This window comes from Pinus tabuliformis, chromosome 3_2 (genome assembly GCF_031772625.1).
Source record: "Pinus tabuliformis cultivar Carrire ecotype Pingquan chromosome 3_2, CPIR1, whole genome shotgun sequence".
NCBI lineage: Eukaryota > Viridiplantae > Streptophyta > Pinopsida > Pinales > Pinaceae > Pinus > Pinus tabuliformis.
Genome location: NC_142302.1, coordinates 625481235 through 625501248, shown reverse-complemented (window position 1 = coordinate 625501248; position 20014 = coordinate 625481235).

Below are 20014 nucleotides of genomic sequence, written 5' to 3'. Positions count from 1 at the left end.
GCGCATATTAACCAAAGTCCATACCATGGTCTCCGACTTTGGTTAAACCCGACTTAACCCAAAGTACATTTAATTCTTTTATTTATATTATAACTGTAATATAATAGAAATACACATAACTCACTTAACTTTACATTTCCGCCAATCCACGACCTTTGCACATTTTTCGACGCTCATCTTTATCGATTCAATCCCCCACCGTTGATTTCAATCCACCAGATCAATGGATGTCGCGTCGTATCACCACTTAAACCCATTCATCCGCAGGAACTCAAATCACTTAACTCGCCTTGATAAACTTCTCGAGTCCGCTCTTTCCCAAGCCTTATCGGCTTCAATCTCCATCATTGATCTTATCGGACGGTTGTTGGATTACCCTATCAACAAACCTAATCGACGATCATCCACCATTGATCAAGGCATAATTGATCCAACGGTTAACAACGATATCAGACAGACCACTTGCACGAGGATTACCCGCCCGATAAAGTGGATTTCTCTCTCCACCCGATTGCTATGTGACGGTCGATAGATGGAATCGGGTGACCACCCCAAATTACCACTTACCACTTTTTCTCCATCTGATAACCAACTTCACTAATAAAACCGCTTTTCTTCCTTAACTAACGCACGAGATTATTGGCACGCGATGACCATAGATCTTTGCCTAACAGACAGCTATGACGGCTCCTCCGGATTCCTCTTCCGCTAACACTTAAGTTTAATCTCCGTCGTTCATTTCTTTTACTTTATGCTGCACAACTTAATCTTGATCGCCCATCGCCTTCAATCTCATTCGTTGATCTCATAGATCCAACGACCCCTGTACCTCGTCACCTCATTTCTTCGCCCTTCCTCTACTTCATTTTAATGCCATTTCTTAGTGTTTCTGTGGTTTCGGGTTTCTTCAGGGTTTCAGGGTTTCAGTGTTTAATTGCCTTGCAACACAACTCCCTCTTGATTTAACTTCGCATGCTCTTAACACAGTCACTCCTGAATCTCAACTGGGATCCTTCAAATGGATTCAAGCGATCCAATATGATCCTTCATATCACTTCTTCTCTGTGTTCTGCTCGAACTCCACCTGCAACCTCTGTTACACAGAACTTACTCTAGTTCACACACAGATTATAACTAAATTACTCCATACACACACATAAACTCATAATCGAGTTGTTTGTATTAATAAACAGGTATTTACACAGGAACTCTCTCCTTGGCCTGATCTTCTGTATCAGTGGCCTCTGTTTTCCTAACTGCCCGTAGGCTTACAATCAAACTTCTAACTAGCTAACTAGCTAACTATCTAACTTGACTATGCCTTTTAGGCTTACATTTATACAAAAGGATTCTACAACTAATTCCTGGTTTAGATCCTTAACCTTCTCAACAAAATCCTAAAATCTCTTCCTTACCTCTAAGGATTCTTTCTAATCCACAAAATCATGAACTAACTCCTAATCTAAGTTTTACAATTAATTCTCAAATCTCTCAATCTCTCATGTTCTCCAACATTTGAGAACATTTACAAATATGCCTCACAATACTTAATTAATTCCTATTCTCATTAAAATCACTCAAAACTTTAATAATTACATTAATTCAACACTTAGGAAACCAACTTCCTTAAAACACAAGACCCCCCTATGTCTACTAAAATACAATGATTCTTCTAAGCTAAATGCTCCTGCATCATACTCCCAAAGTAGAAAAAATTCATGATCTCCTGATCATGTGTCTTCATATGTTGATAGAAAACCTCCAGGGTCCCAAATTTTAAGTTATAGTTGTCTGAATGCTCTGCACCTTTGCTGCTGCTGTATGTCTGTTGTCTTCTATTTCATCTTCCTCTCCTTGTTAATCAGGTTCAAGTTCTGATTGATCATCTTTACTGCTATCATTTCCCTCATCCTGGACTGTTTCATCATCAACTGTCATAATTCTTCAACGTCCATCTCCAGCACATCTTTGGGCTGGTCCATACTCTGCCACTTATTGTTACCTCTTTCTCTTTGTTTCAGGTTGTTGCTGCTGTTCACTAACTCTTCACTCTGTTGTTCTTCTCTTTGAAGTTGTCGAATTCTTACTTCCGCCATTTCATCCTTACCCTCTTTCATGATTATCTCTTTCTGCATTGAATCCTGACTTTCCAGCATTCTCTCCAGCAATTGAACATCTCTGTTCCATGGATTAAATTCTTCCACAAAATCCTCTTCTACCGTCTTTACTTGGCCACTCATCTGTGCCAAATTTCCTCCTGCATCTGCAGCTAAACCTGCACGCACAAAACAATTATTAAAATAAAAAAACATAAGGCCCCAGTTCCTCTTCTTCCTTTGGCAACACTTCAATATGCTGCTCTGATTTCTCCTCTTCTATCAACACATCAGTATGTTGATTCAACCTCTTTAAAGAATTCTCTAATGTACTATCAAGACTATCAGTTAGTCTCCCCTCCACATCATCTGCCCTAATGATGTCTTTATGCTCTTGTCCACTATAGTAAACTCCTTCCTCTGCAATCACATTGTCATACTCTGAATTTACCAGCAAATACTCCAACAATTCAATTTCTTTGTGACACTTCATAAGTACTTCATTATTACTTATGATTCCTGCATTTATACATAAATTATCAGTTTGATAATTACAAGGTTAAATAGTCTCAACTGTTGCTTCACATATTAGTTCTTCAGACTGAATTTCATCTCCTTTCACAAGAAATTTTTCCTGTGTTGTCACAGAGTCAAACATCAATGTATTACTAAATTCTTTATGCTACAATAATTCACTGCTTTTCTCATTCAAGAGACATTCTCCATCATTCTTTACTTCAGAGTTTTTATCTTCTGAAAGATACTCTTCCATACTTTTGACGGCTTCAAAATATTGCTCATCCTCTGCAAAACCTGTAATCACATTAAAAATTATTAGTTTCTACAATATAAGGTTTTACATTCTCCTGTTGGTCTGCATTTGTCCAACAGTTCAGCAAATCATCAATAATTCCTTCTTCTTCACCCAGAAATTCACCCTGCTCTGCTTCATAAATGGAAACGTCTATTTCCAACTCAGCTTCTCTAAGTTTTCCCACCAGCCACTTTACTTTCTTCTGTTGTAGCCTTCTCTGTAACTTAGACCACTTCACTCACTTCTTCTTTAATACCCAACCTAGTCTCTGGCTTTCCTCAAGTATCATCCTTAATACATTGAGTTGTTCTTTCATCTCATCAATCTCTTTGTCAATTTCCTCTTGACTCATTCTCTTGCCATTTGCCTTGGCATCCTCCTTCTTCACCTTTCTTCTGTTGTGGTTTTCCTTAGAACCTCTACTATGACTATCAGTAGTCATTTTCTCCTACTCTATCTTCATGAGCTCCTTACTCACTTACTATGCGCTGCATTAAAACCTCTGCAACAGCAAGTTCTCCCTGTTGCCACTTAACTCACCAAGCTTTCCTCTGTACTTGGTCTTTTGGCAAGCACTTGATTCTCTATCTCTGGAACCTCTTTTTGAGCACTTCTCTCTGCTCCTTCTAAGCTTCAACTCATCTGCACCTTTTAAGAGCACAACTTTCCTCTTGTATTTCAATCACTAATGAAATACTAGGTTCTGACCACCTCTTCTTTCACTTAGAAACTCGTACTAGCTTCCTTCATCCCACATCCTCTGTAGAATTGCCCTTATGATGTTCTTGTGAGCTGCAACAGTATCTCTGCAGTAACAAATCTCCTTCTTGCTACATATGCCTCACTAAGCTTCTCTCCTCTGAGCTCAGTCTTTTGGCATCTCTCTGGTTCTTTTCTCTGGAACCAATTGAGCACTCTTTACACTAGGTTGTTGCAATCCTCTAACCTTCTTATGCTACTACCTTCAATATCTCTATGTGATCTTGTTCTACCATTCTCCTGCACTTTGAATGGATTGTCCTCTGTTTCTTGCATCTACAAATTCTGCTATACTTTTATCATTGCCTGCCTACTGTTTGTCATATTAAAATTTGATCTCCTCTTGCCTGCATACACATCTTAAAACATAACTCTGTTCTAAATTTCTCAAAGACCTTTTACACAGAATTTCCTTATTTGTTCTGATGTCAATTGTTTCAACCACAATTCTGCTTTGATACCAAATGATGGCAGCCTAAGCTGACAATACCCACATTATTCAAATAAAATTGCATGTCATTGGTCCCAGACCTTAATCACCCTATCCATGGTGAAAACCTTCACAAATTAAGGCTTTTAGCTTCTTAATTAAACCTCATGCGGAAACGTCTCAATAACTATCCAATAGTCTAAACCTTAATTAACCCTTCCAACGAAATCTTATTCAACCCTCATAAACTTTGGTTAATTCTATACCCCGCGTATATTAACCAAAGACCTTACCATGGTCTCCGACTTTGGTTAAACGCAACTTAACCCAAAGTACATTTAATTCCTTTATTTCTATTATAACTCTAGTATAATAGAAATACACATAACTCACTTAAATTTACCTTTCCGCCAATCCACGGCCTTTGCACATTTTCCGACGCTCACCTTTATCGATTCAATCCTCCACTGTTTCTTTCAGTCCACCAGATCAATGATCGTTGCGTTGTATCACCACTTAAACCCATTCATCCGTTGGAACTCAAATCACTTAACTCGCGTTGATAAACTTCTCGGGTCCTCTCTTTCCCAAGCCTTATCGGATTCAATTTTCGTCGTTGATCTTACCTTTCAATCCGACGGTTGTTGTATTACCTGATCAACAAACCTAATCAACGATCCTCCACCGTTGATCAAGGCACATTTGATCCAACGGTTAATAGCGATATCGGACAGACCACTTGCACAAGGATTACCCACCCGATAAAGTGGTTTTCTCTTTCCACTCGAGTGCTACCTGTCGATCGATAGATGGAATCGGGTGACCACCCTGAATTACCACTTACCACTTTTTCTTCAGAGTTTTTATCTTCTGAAAGATACTCTTCCATACTTTTGACAGCTTCAAAATATTTCTCATCCTCTGCAAAACCTGTAATCACATCAAAATTATTAGATTCAACAATATAAGGTTTTACATTCTCCTGCTGGTCTGCATTTGTCCAACAGTTCAAAAAATCATCAATAATTCCTTCTTCTTCACCCAGAAATTCACCCTGCTCTGCTTCATAAATGGAAACTTCTATTTCCAACTCAGCTTCTCTGAGTTTTCCCACCAGCCACTTTACTTTCTTCTGTTGTAGCCTTCTCTGTAACTTAGACCACTTCACTCACTTCTTCTTTAATACCCAACCTAGTCTCTGGCTTTCCTCAAGTATCATCCTTAATACATTGAGTTGTTCTTTCATCTCAGCAATCTCTTTGTCAATTTCCTCTTGACTCATTCTCTTGCCATTTGCCTTGGCATCCTCCTTCTTCACCTTTCTTCTATTGTGGTTTTCCTTAGAACCTCTACTATGACTATCAGTAGTCATTTTCTCCTTCTCTATCTTCATGAGCTCCTTACTCACTTACTATGAGCTGCATTAAAGCCTCTGCAACAGCAAGTCCTCCCTGCTGCCACTTACCTCACCAAGCTTTCCTTTGTACTTGGTCTTTTGGCAAGCACTTGGTTCTCTATCTCTGGAACCTCTTTTTGAGCACTTCTCTCTGCTCCTTCTAAGCTTCAACTCATCTGCACCTTTTAAAAGCACAACTGTCCTCTTGTATTTCAATCACTAATGAAATACTAGGTTCTGACCACCTCTTTTTTCACTTAGAAACTTGTACCAGCTTCCTTCATCCCGCATCCTCTGTAGAATTTCCCTTATGATCTTCTTGTGAGCTGCAACAATATCTCTGCAGTAACAAGTCTCCTTCTTGCTACATATGCCTCACTAAGCTTCTCTCCTCTGAGCTCAGTCTTTTGGCATCTCTCTGGTTCTTTTCTCTGGAACCAATTGAGCACTCTTTACACTAGGTTGCTGCAATCCTCTAACCTTCTTATGCTGCTACCTTCAATATCTCTACGTGATCTTGTTCTACCATTCTCCTGCACTTTGAATGGATTGTCCTCTGTTTCTTGCATCTGCAAATTCCACTATACTTTTATCATTGTTTGCCTACTGTTTGTCAGATTAAAATATGATCTCCTCTTGCTTGCATACACATCTTAAAACATAACTCTATACTAAATTTTTCAAAGACCTTTTACACAGAATTTCCTTGTTTGTTCTAATGTCAATTGTTTCAACCACAATTCTGCTCTGATACCAAATGATGGCAGCCTAAGCCGACAATACCCACATTATTCAAATAAAATTGCATGTCATTGGTCCCCGACCTTAATCACCCTATCCATGGTGAAAACCTTCACAAATTAAGGCTTTTAGCTTCTTAATTAAACCTCATGTGGAAATGTTTAAATAACTGTCCAATAGTCTATACCTTAATTAACCCTTCCAGCGGAATCTTATTCAACCCTCATAAACTTTGGTTAATTCTATACCCCGCGTATATTAACCAAATACCTTACCATGGTCTCCGACTTTAGTTAAACCCAACTTAACCCAAAGTACATTTAATTCCTTTATTTCTATTATAACTCTAGTATAATAGAAATACACATAACTCACTTAAATTTACCTTTCCGCCAATCCATGGCCTTTGCACATTTTCCGACGCTCACCTTTATCGATTCAATCCTCCACTGTTGCTTTCAGTCCACCAGATCAACGGTCGTCACGTCGTATCACCACTTAAACCCATTCATCCGCCGGAACTCAAATCACTTAACTCGCGTTGATAAACTTCTCGGGTCCTCTCTTTCCCAAGCCTTATCGACTTCAATCTCCGCCGTTGATCTTACCTTTCAATCCGACGGTTGTTGTATTACTTGATCAACAAACATAATCAACGATCCTGTACCGTTGATCAAGGCACATTTGATCCAACGGTTAACAGCGATATCAGATGGACCACTTGCACGAGGATTACCCGCCTGATAAAGTGGTTTTCTCTTTCCACCCGAGTGCTACTTGTCGATCGATAGATGGAATTGGGTGACCACCCTGAATTACCACTTACCACTTTTTCTCCACCCAATAACCAACTTCACTAATAAAACCGCTTTTATTCCTTGACTAACGCATGAGCTTATTGGCGTGCAATGACTGTAGATCTTTTCCCATCAGGCGGCTGTGACGGCTCCTCCGGATTCCTCTTCCGCTAACACTTACGTTTAATCTTCACCGTTCATTTCTTTTAATTTATGTTGCGCGACTTAATCTTGATCGCTCATCGCCTTCAACCTCATTCGTTGATATCATAGATCCAACGGCCCATGTACCTCATCACCTCATTTCTTTGTCCTTCCTCTACTTCGTTTTTATGCCATTTTTTATTGTTTCTGTGGTTGCAGGTTTCTTTAGGGTTTCAGTATTTAATTGCCTTGCAACACAACTCCCTCTTGATTTAACTCCGCATGCTCTTAACACATTCACTCCTTAATCTCGACTATGATCCTTCGAATGGATTCAAGTGATCTAATACGATCCTTCATATCATTTCTTCTCTGTGTTCTGCTCGAACTCCACCTGCAACCTCTGTTACACAGAACTTACTCTAGTTCACACACAGAATATAACTAAATTACTCCATACACACACATAAACTTAGAATCGAGTTGCTTGTATTAATAAACAGGTATTTACACAGGAACTCTCTTCTTGGCTTGATCTTTTATATCAGTGGCCTCTGTTTTCCTAACTGCCCGGAGGCTTACGATCAAACCTCTAACTCACAACCTCTAACTAGCTAACTAGCTAACTATCTAACTTGACTATGCCTTTTAGGCTTAAATTTATACAAAATGATTTACAACCAATTCCTAGTTTAGATCCTTAACCTTCTCAACAAAATCCTAAAATCTCTTCCTTACCTTTAAGGATCCTCTCTAATTCACAAAATCATGAACTAACTCCTAATCTAAGTTTTACAATTAATTCTCAAATCTCTCAATCTGTCATGTTCTCCAACATTCGAGAAGATTTACATATATGCCTCGCAATACTTAATTAATTCTTATTCTCATTAAAATCACTCAAAACCTTAATAATTACATTAATTCAACACTTAGGAAACCAACTTCCTTAAAACCCAAGACCCCCCTATGTCTACTTAAATACAATGATTCTTCTAAACTGAATGCTCCTACATCAGACTCCCAAAGTAGAAAAAATTCATGATCTCCTCATCATGTGTCTTCATATGTTGATAGAAAACCTCCAGGGTCCCAAATTTTAGTTTGTAGTTGTCTGAATGCTCTGCACCTTTGCTGCTGCTGTATGTCTGCTGTCTTCTGTTTCATCTTCCTCTCCTTGTCAATTAGGTTCAAGTTCTGATTGATCATCCTTCCTGCTGTTATTTCCCTCATCCTAGACTGTTTCATCATCAACTGCCATAATTCTTCAATCTCCATCTCTAGCACATCTTTGGGCTGGTCCATACTCTGCCACTTATTGTTACCTCTTTCTCTTTGTTTCAGGTTATTGTTGTTGTTTACTAACTCTTCACTCTGTTGTTCTTCTCTATGAAGTTGTCGAATTCTTACTGTCACCATTTCATCCTTACCCTCTTTCATGATTATCTCTTTCTGCATTGAATCCTGACTTTCCAACATTCTCTCTAGCAATTGAACATCTATGTTCCATGGATTAAATTCTTCCACGGAATCCTCTTCTACCGTCTTTACTTGGCTGCTCATCTGTGCCAAATTTCCTCCAGCATCTGCAAATAAACCTGCACTGACAAAACAATTATTAAAATAAAAAACATAAGGCCTCAGTGCCTCTTCTTCCTTTAGCAACACTTCAATATGCTGCTCTGATTTCTCCTCTTCTATCAGCACATCAGTTTGCTGATTCAACCTCTTTAAAGAATTATCTAATGTACTTTCAAGACTATCAGTTAGTCTCCCCTCCACATCATCTACTCTAATGATGTCTTTCTGATCTTGTCCACTGTAGTGAACTCCTTCCTTTGCAATCACATTGTCATACTCTGAATTTCCTAGCAAATACTCCAGCAATTCAATTTCTCTGTGACACTTCATAAGTACTTCATCATTACTTATGATTCCTGCATTTATACACAAATTATCAATTTGAAAATTACAAGGTTCAACAATCTCAATTGTTGCTTCACATATCAGTTCTTCAGACTGAATTTCATCTCCTTTCACAAGAAATTTTTCCTGTGTTGTCACAGCTTCAAACATCAATGTATTACTAAATTCTTTCTGCTGCAATAATTCACTGCTTTTCTCATTCAAGAGACATTCTCCATCATTCTTTACTTCAGAGTTTTTATCTTTTGAAAGATGCTCTTCCATACTTTTGACAACTTCAAAATATTGCTCATCCTCTGCAAACCTGTAGTTACATCAAAATTATTAGATTCAACAATATAAGGTTTTACATTCTCCTGTTGGTCTGCATTTGTCCAACAGTTCAGAAAATCATCAATAATTCCTTCTTCTTCACCCAGAAATTCACCCTACTCTGCTTCACAAATGGAAACTTCCATTTCCAACTCAGCTTCTCTGAGTTTTCCAACCAGCCACTTTACTTGCTTTTGTTGTAGCCTTCTCTTTAACTTAGACCACTTCACTGGCTTCTTCTTTAATACCCAACCTAGTCTCTGGCTTTCCTCAAATATCATCCTTAATACATTGAGTTGTTCTTTCATCTCACCAATCTCTTTGTCAATTTCCTCTTGTCTCATTCTCTTGCCATTTGCCTTAGCATCCTCCTTCTTCACCTTTCTTCTACTGGGGTTTTTCTCGAAACCTCTACTATGACTATCAGTAGTCATTTTCTCCTTCTTTATCTTCATGAGCTCCTTTTTCACTTACTATGCGCTGTATTAAAGCCTCTACAACAACAATTCCTCCCTACTGCCGCTTACCTAACCAAGATTTCCTATGTACTTGGTCTTTTGGCAAGCACTTGGTTCTCTATCTCTAGAACCTATTTTGAGCACTTCCCTCTGCTCCTTCTAGGATTCAACTCATCTGCACCTTTTAAGAACACAATTGTCCTCTTGTATTTCAATCACTAATGAAATAATAGGTTCTGACCACCTCTTCTTTCATTTAGAAACTCTTACCAGCTTCATTCATCCCTTAGAAATTCTACCCACATCCTCTGTGGAATTGCCCTTATGATTTTCTTGTGAGTTGTAACAATATGTCTGCAGTAACAAGTCTCCTTCTTACTACATATGTCTCACTAAGATTCTCTCCTTTGAGCTTAGTCTTTTGTCATCTCTCTGGTTCTTTCCTCTATGACAAATTGAGCACTCCTTGCTCTAGGTTGTTGAATCTTCTAACCTTCTTATGCTGCTACCTTCAAGATATCTACATGATCTTGTTCCACCATTCCACTGCACTTTGAATGGATTGTCCTTTGTTTCTTGCATCTGCAAATTCTATTATACTTTTATCATTTTTTGCCTACTATTTGTCAGATTAAAATCTGATCTCCTCTTCCCTGCTTACACATCTTAAAACATAACTCTATTCTAAATTTCTCAAAGACCTTTTACACAGAATTTCCTTATTCGTTCTGAAATCAATTGTTTCAACCACGATTCTGCTCTGATACCAAATGATGCCAGCGCAAGCCGACAATACCCACATTATGCAAATAAAATTGCATGCCACTGGTCCCAAGCCTTAGTCACCCTGTCCATGGTGAAAACCTTCACAAATTAAGGCTTTTAGCTTCTTAATTAAACCTTATGCAGAAACGTTTCAATAACTATCCAATAGTCTAAACCTTAATTAACCCTTCCAATGGAATCTTATTCAACCCTCATAAACTTTGGTTAATTCTATGCCCCGCGCATATTAACCAAAGTTCGTACCATGGTCTCCGACTTTGGTTAAACCCAACTTAACCCAAAGTACATTTAATTCCTTTATTTCTATTATAGCTCTAGTATAATAGAAATACACATAACTCACTTAAATTTACCTTTCCGCCAATCCACGGTCTTTGCACATTTTCTGACGCTCACCTTTATCGATTCAATCCTCCACCGTGGATTTCACTCCATCAGATCAACGACTGTTGCGGCATATCACCACTTAAACCCATTCATCCGCCGGAACTCAAATCACTTAACTCGCGTTGATAAACTTCTCGGGTCCGCACTTTCCCAAGACTTATTAGCATCAATCTCCGCTGTTGATCTTACCTTTCAATCCGATGGTTGTTGGATTACCTGATCAACAAACTTAATCAGTGATCCTCTACCGTTGATCAAGGCACATTTGATCCAACGGTTAACAACGATATTGGACAAACCACTTGCACGAGGATTACCCACCCGATAAATTGGTTTTCTCTCTCCACCCGAGTGTTATGTGTCGGTCGATAGATGGAATCGGGTGACCACCCCGAATCACCACTTACCACTTTTTCTCCACCCAATAACCAACTTCACTAATTAGACGGCTGCGACAACTGCTCCGGATTCCTCTTCCGCTAACACTTAAGTTTAATCTCCGTCGTTTATTTCTTTTACTTTATGTTGCACGACTTAATCTTGATCGCCCATCGCCTTCAACCTCATTTGTTGATCTCATAGATCCAACGACCCCTGTACCTCGTCACCTCATTTCTCCGCCCTTCCTCTACTTCATTTTTATGCCATTTCTCAGTGTTTCTGTGGTTTCGGGTTTCTTCAGGGTTTCAATATTTAATTGGCTTACACCACAAATCCCTCTTGATTTAACTCCGCATGCTCTTAACACAGTCACTCCTGAATCTCGACTGGGATCCTTCTAATGGATTCAAGCGATCCAATACGATCTTTCATATCACTTCTTCTCTGTGTTCTGCTCGAACTCCACGTGCAACCTCTATTACACTGAATTACTCTAGTTCACATACAAATTATAAGTAAATTACTCTATACACACACATAAACTCAGAATCGAGTTGTTTGTATTAATAAATAAGTATTTACACAGGAACTCTCTCCTTGGCTTGATCTTTTGTATCAGTGGCCTCTGTTTTTCTAACTGCCCGTAGGCTTACGATCAAACCTCTAGCTCACAATCTCTAACTAGCTAACCAACTAACTATCTAACTTGACTATGCCTTTTAGGCTTACATTTATACAAAGGGATTCTACAACCAATAAAATCCTGGTCTAGATCCTTAACCTTCTCAATAAAATCCTAAAATCTCTTCCTTATCTCTAAGCATCCTCTCTAATCCACAAAATCACGAACTAACTTCTAATCTAAGTTTTAAAATTAATTCTCAAATCTCTCAATCTCTCATGTTCTCCAATATTCGAGAACATTTACAAATATGCTTCACAATACTTAATTAATTCCTATTCTTATGAAAATCACTCAAAACCTTAATAATTACATTAATTCAACACTTAGGAAACCAACTTCCTTAAAACACAAGACCCCCCTATGTCTACTAAAATACAATGATTCTTCTGAGCTGAATGCTCCTGCATCAGACTCCCAAAATAGAAAACATTCATGATCTCCTGATCATGTGTCTTCATATGTTGATAGAAAATCTCCAGGGTCCCAAGCTTTAGTTTGTAGTTGTATGAATGGTTTGCACCTTTGCTGCTGCTGTATGTCTGTTGTCTTCTGTTTCATCTTCCTCTCCTTGTCAATCAGGTTCAAGTTCTGATTGATCATCCTTCCTACTGTCATTTCCCTCATCCTGGACTGTTTCATCATCAACTGCCATAATTCTTCAATCTCCATCTCTAGCACATCTTTGGGCTGGTCCATACTCTACCACTTATTGTTACCTCTTTCTCTTTGTTTCAAGTTATTGCTATTGTTTACTAACTCTTCACTCTATTGTTCTTCTCTTTGAAGTTGTCGAATTCTCACTGTCACCCTTTCATCCTTACCCTTTTTCATGATTATCTCTTTCTGCATTGAATCCTGACTTTCCAGCATTCTCTCTAGCAATTGAACATCTATGTTCCATGGATTAAATTCTTCCACAGAATCCTCTTCTACCGTCTTTACTTGGCTGCTCATTTGTGCCAAATTTCCTCTAGCATCTGAAACTAAACCTGCACTCACAAAACAATTATTAAAATAAAAAACATAAGGCCTCAATGCCTCTTCTTCCTTTGGCAACACTTCAATATGTTGCTCTGATTTCTCCTCTTCTATCAGCACATCAGTATGTTGATTCAACCTCTTTAAAGAATTCTCTAATGTACTCTCAAGACTATCAGTTAGTCTCCCCTCCACATCATCTGCTCTAATGATGTCTTTCTGATCTTGTCCACTGTAGTGAACTCCTTCCTCTGTAATCACACTGTCATACTCTGAATTTCCCAGCAAATACTCCAGCAATTCAATTTCTCTGTGAAACTTCATAATTACTTCATCATTACTTATGATTCCTGCATTTATACATAAATTATCAATTTGAAAATTACAAGGTTCAACAATCTCAACTGTTGCTTCACATATCAGTTCTTCGGACTAAATTTCATCTCCTTTCACAAGAAATTTTTCTTGTGTTGCCACAGCTTCAAATATCAATGTATTACTAAATTCTTTCTGTTGCAATAATTCACTGCTTTAGTCATTCAAGAGACATTCTCCATCATTCTTTACTTCAGAGTTTTTATCTTCTGAAAGATGCTCTTCCTCTGCAAACTTGTAGTTACATCAAAATTATTAGATTCAACAATATAAGGTTTTACATTCTCCTTCTGGTCTGCATTTGTCCAACAATTCAAAAAATCATCAATAATTCCTTCTTCTTCACCTAGAACTTCACCCTACTCTGCTTCACAAATGGAAACTTCCATTTCCAACTCATCTTCTCTGAGTTTTCCAACTAGCCACTTTACTTGTTTTTGTTGTAGCCTTCTCTTTAACTTAGACCACTTCATTGGATTCTTCTTTAATACCCAACCTAGTCTCTGAATTTCTTCAAGTATCATCCTTAATACATTGAGTTGTTCTTTCATCTCAACAATCTCTTTGTCAATTTCCTCTTGACTCATTCTCTTTCCATTTTCCTTAGCATCCTCCTTCTTCACCTTTCTTCTACTGGGGTTTTCCTTGGAACCTCTACTATGACTATCAGTAGCCATTTTCTCCTTCTTTATCTTCATGAGCTCCTTTCTCACTTACTATGCGCTGCATTAAAGACTCTGCAACAACAATTCCTCCCTACTGCCACTTACCTCACCAAGCTTTCCTATGTATTTGGTCTTTTGGCAAGCACTTGGTTCTCTATCTCTGGAACCTCTTTTGAGCACTTCTCTCTGCTCCTTTTGTTGAGTTATGGTATGTTCTATGCGTATAACAGTTTACTTCTTTTTCTTATTATATTCCACAGATTAGCAATCACATGTACATAAAGTAAAGTGCAGATAGGACATTAAATGATCGACAGAAAACAAGCCAAGAAAAGAGACACAAGATGTGGCGGCTAGCCAGGGACAAACCCCATAATGTGTGGCAAAAACCTTTGATCAAATATTTTTTTATCTTTAATAATTCAACAGAGAGAAATAGTACAATAAATCTGATTCATATCAGCAGTAGCAAACCCTAGATCAGCAGCATCAGCATTAGCGGCTTCATTATCAAACTAGGGCAGACGATATCTCACAAACCGACCGTCGGATTGACTTCATTCCACCACCAAAAATTGAGGCTTCCAGAGGAGGTTCAGATGAACCTACAACGTAGTTCAGATGAGGAGATCTTCTAGGCCACGCAGGTCAATCTTTACTTCTGCAGTTGCAGCTTCAGTTTCAGCAATTTCCGACTTCAAACTAGGCCAGTCGATTTCTTGCAAACCGTTCATCAGATTGACTTCATTCCACCACCAAAAGTTGCGGCTTTTAGAGGAGTTCCAGATGTACCTACAGTGTAGTTTAGATGAGGAGATATTCTAGGCCACGTAGGTCAATCTTTACTTCTGCAGTTGCAGCTTCAATTTTAGCAGTTTCCGGCTTCAAACTAGGGCAGTCGATATCTTGCAAACCGTTCGTCGGATTGACTTCATTCCACCACCAAAAGTTGCATCTTTCAGAGGAGGTCCATATGTACCTACAACACAGTTCCAAAGAGGAGATATTCTAGGCCATGTAGGTCAATATTTGGATCTGCAGTTGTAGCTTCATGTTCAACAGCTTCTGGCTTCACATGTTTGAGAGAGAGATGTGATGAGAAGAGTGAGTGCAAATGAGGAAAATTCCTATTATATTTATACACAACGTTGGTGTTTGAATAGATGCGACTGTTGGGCTTCTGAGCCTACATGAGTTGTAGGTCGTCTTGATAATAATTCCATAATCAAAATAAATTCATATCTCCATGAATACTTATCGAAATCGGATGATCTTTATATCAATCCTACACCTCTCGACGAGAGGAATCTAATAAAATATTATCATCCATGAATAAGATGACCCACATGAAGTTTTGCCGTGGTTGCCAATTTTAACACTCCCTCTCAACCAAGGAGAACTTCATCTGCAATCTGTCTATCGGTTGTTACCATTCGTCCATCAAATGCACTGCCCTATATAACCTAACCCTTGCCCTGCTCTACTCTATTCTGCTTGTTCTGTTTTGTCTTGTTCTGCCCTGTACTGATCGGTACTGTTTTGCTCTGTTCTGCTTTGCTCTTGCATTGTTCTGTTCTGCTCTGCTTTTGTCCGAATTATGAAGAAGAAGAAATGATCGAGGATTTGTCATACTGACTCAAAGTCAGTCTCAGAGTATGTACCACTGGTCCCAGACTAGTCTCAACCAATCCAAAGTCAGTGTCATAGTGAGTACAACTCCATTGGTCCTAGACCAGTATCATCCTCCACTGACTCAAAGTCAGTCTCAGAGTGCGTACCACTGGTCCCAGACCAGTCTCAGCCGACCTGAAGTCAGCTTCATAGTAAGTACCACTCCTACAACTGGTCCCAGACTAGTATCGCAATCTCAGAGAGTGTACCACTGGTCCCAGACTAGTCTCAACCAACCCGAAGTCAGCGTCATAGTATGTACCACTCTCACTGGTCCCAGACCAGTACTGCACTGACACGAAGTTAGTCTCAGACTATGTACCACTGGTCCCAGACCAGTCTCAACCGTCCCGAAGTCAGCGTCATAATATGGTACAACTCCTACCACTAGTCCCAGAACAGTATCATTGATCCCAGATCAATGGAGGTCATCCTAGCGTAGGGAGTACGGTAGATATAACGATGCGTCCATCGGTACTACTATGGTCCCTAACTTCATTTCCCTGCTCATTGATCAAATGAGAGGTACTTCCCATGAGTCCCAGATTGCATGGGTAGGATGCCTCGACAGGAGAACTAATCAATCCTGTCCTCACAGGAGAACACATCAATCCTGCTACAATCGCCATGGAGAACACATCAATCCAGGCTGCCATGGAGAACACATCAATCTAGGCCTCACAGGAGAACACATCAATCCTGCTACAATTGCCATGGAGAACACATCAATCCAGGCCTCACAAGAGAACACATCAATCCTGCTACACAGGAGAGCGAATCATCCTATTCCACAAGAGAGCGAGTCATCTTGTTCCAGTGCGCACCACCAGGGGAGGGTGAGTCACCTTGTGGTCGTATGTTGCTCCAGTAAGAACCGCAAGCCCTCAGAGCTCCCAGAGCTCAATGTATGCAACATGTAGGATCCTTGTACAAGGGTTTCTTGACGACTCCAAGTCGTTTGGGAAAATCACAGATTAGATATTTCCTCTGGGCTTTGACAAGGTGTATCGACCTGTACATCATCTTAATGCGATGGAGCCTCCTTTCTCATCGACTTACCATATCCCAAATGATGTCTATCTGCTGGAGCAATCGATGAATACAGGATTCCTCAATAATCGAATCCCACCTCTGGTTGTTACAGAGAATCACAATGGTATGTGTTCAAACAGCTCACTGAAGAGCTTCCCCAACCAGGCAGCTTCATACGAGATCATACTCATAGATATGTATCCGGTCTCTTCTGCTTCCTGCTCATCCATTATATCGAAGCATAATCCAAAGAGAAACAGCACTAAAAAGTGCTCCAGTGATCCTCCACACTACCTGCCTAATCAACATTCGAATAATCATGCAGTTTCATATTTCCGGTAGTGTATCTCAATCCATTAGTAATTGTGCCATGAAGATATCTTAGAAGATTCTTGGCATCAATGCAGTGAGGCTCAACCAAATATGAGCTCACAGTGCTAACTGCAAAACATATGTTCGGACAGAGGTTCACCAAGAACATCAACGCGAATGAGTTTTTGAAACTCAGAGGCATTTCCCAAATTTGGTCTGACATCACTACCATATAACTTCTAAAAGTTAAGATCCTCAAGATAGTCACAAGCTTGCAGTCCATCATACCAAATCTTTCCAATATCTTTACCACATATTTTCCTTGAGATAGGAAAATTTCCCTTGGCTTCTGCCATACTTCAAGTCCTTGGTCCTTCATTTCAAATTCAAAAGCCAACTCCCTCTTACATTTGTGAATGAGAGGGTCTACACCTGTTAGAAAGAGGTCATCCATATACAACACCAGTATGAGAGGCTTGTCATCTTCAACCTTAAAGTAAAGGTTAGGGTCGGCTTCACTCCTAGTGAATCCCAGCTTCATCAAGTAGCTGTTGATCCTCTCATACCATGTTCGGGGTGCTTGCTTCAGCCCGTAGAGAGCCTTCTTCAACCTGCATACATGAGATTTTCGATCATAAATTTCAAATCCTTCAGGTTGCTCCACGTAGACCTCTTCTTTGATCGAGCTGTGTAAGAACGCAGTCTTGACATCCATTTGATGTAGGTTCCACCCTTGTGAAGCGGCAAGGGCTATGATCGAGCGGATGGTCGTATATCTGGAAACAGGTGCAAATATCACATCATAGTCTATACCTTCCTTCTGGGAGAAACCACGAACAAAAAAACAAGCCTTATACTTTTCCGTACTTCCATATGTTGCATGCTTTATCTTGTAAAGCCATTTGGAACTAACAACTGTCTTGTCCTGGGGTCTGGGAACTACTTCCCAGACATCATTCTTCATGATAGACTCATATTCTTCGGTCATAACATCCTTCCATACTTGATGCTTGACGGCGTCAAAGAATGATGAAGGCTTATTTTGTATGATCGTGCTCATGATGGTCAGGTATCCCTGATACCTATTAGGTTTCTTACTTTCACAAAAGGTTCCTCAGGGTGCAACATGTCCTTCAGCATCATCAAGTAGCCCCCTAAGCCATGAAGGCCTCTTCCTAGAAAAGGAAGGCTCATGTGGAGGAGGATAAATCAGATCCATGGGTTCTTATAAGTCAGGCATTGATTCGTCATCCTTTTCTTTCGGTTCCCTAGTGTCGGCTTCTTGAGAGCTCCTCAAAGTCGGAAGATTGTTCACCTTGCTGAGAGCCATATCTTCGTCAAAAGTGACACCATGACTAATTACGACTTCCCTTTGACCGGCTACATAGATTCTATAGCCTTTAGTATTTTCACCATAGCCCATGAAAATTCCCTTCTTTCCAGATGCACCCAATTTATTTCTTTTCTATTTTGGCACATGAAAATATACATGGCTTCCAAAAATTCTAAAATGAGAAACATTAGGTTTCTTACCGGTGAACTTCTCTTCAGGAGTCTTGGAACCCAATGCTTGATGAGGGCATCGATTTTGTACATATACGACAGTGTTTGTAGTTTCAGCCCATAGAAAATTCGGAAGTCTTTGATCATGTAGCATGTCCCGGACAACTTCCATAATCGTACGGTTCTTCCTTCCCACCACACCATTCTTCTTAGGAGTACGTGCTGTAGTAGTCGCCCTCTTAATGCCAGCCTTAGATATGCCTGAGTGAACCAACTGTAATATACCGAAGGTCTTGCTTTGGCTTGAGAGGAATGGTCCCCTATTGAGCTTTCCTTCAGCACATCCCGGACATACACCACCTTTCTCTACTTGGAATTCGGGCATCCCTGTTACCATCTGTCTTACATCGGGTAGAGCTTTGTAATGAAGGTGGGCAAACCTCCGATGCCAAAGTTTGGACTGAAGAGTTGTGTCACAAGGCATGACACCTAGCGGACTTCCATCGACCTGATATAATGAATCAACACTAAACCCAAGAGTAAAGGCATCTTTAACATTATTTTTCCATATACATACATTGTCATTGTTGAAGGTTACCTTGTAGCCTTTGTCTTCCATTTCCGAGATGGACACTAGGTTCTTTTTGAGGTTAGGTGCATTTAATACATCCTAGACTTTCTAGTCTTCTTGAATGGTTGTCTTCTTCCTCGATCCCCAGCTCTCCTCTTACCTTTGCTGTTGAATTTTTCATTCCTTTGATTTGCCATCAGAGGGATTTTGATCATCGTCCCGGTGTGAGTCCTTTCTATCAGGGCACTCCCTTGCATAGTGACCTGCTTTATCGCAGATGTAACATCGTCCTTTTCTTCCACCCTTAGGTCCAGCCTTTCCTTTTGATTTAGTCCCGAAATTATTTCTTTTCTTAGCATGAGAAGAAAAGGCAGCAGGAGGACCTTTAGGCATGGGCATTTCTTGCTCTTCTTCCCTTGTTTCTTCTTGAATGCATCTAGCCATTAATTCCTCGAAACCAGGAATTACATTATAGTTCAGAAGAGTAGTCCTGAACACGTACCATTCGGATGGTAATCCTCTAAGAGTTGTGAGTGCCATTTCCCAGTCTATCGTAGATTTCCTTGGAGGTGTCCAGTTCAGAGATGTAGGCCACCAAGTGCTTGTCGATAGAGTCCCGGATGATCTTCTATTTTGACTTCTTCGGTTTTCCATTTGTTCCATGCAGCAGCGGATGCATTTGATGGAGGCTCAACAATATTGCCTCTTACATGGTCCAGCACTCCTGGATCTTCTAGGGTTAGATCGATAGACATCTTCCATGTGTGATAGTCATCTTTCTCACGGAGCTTGTCT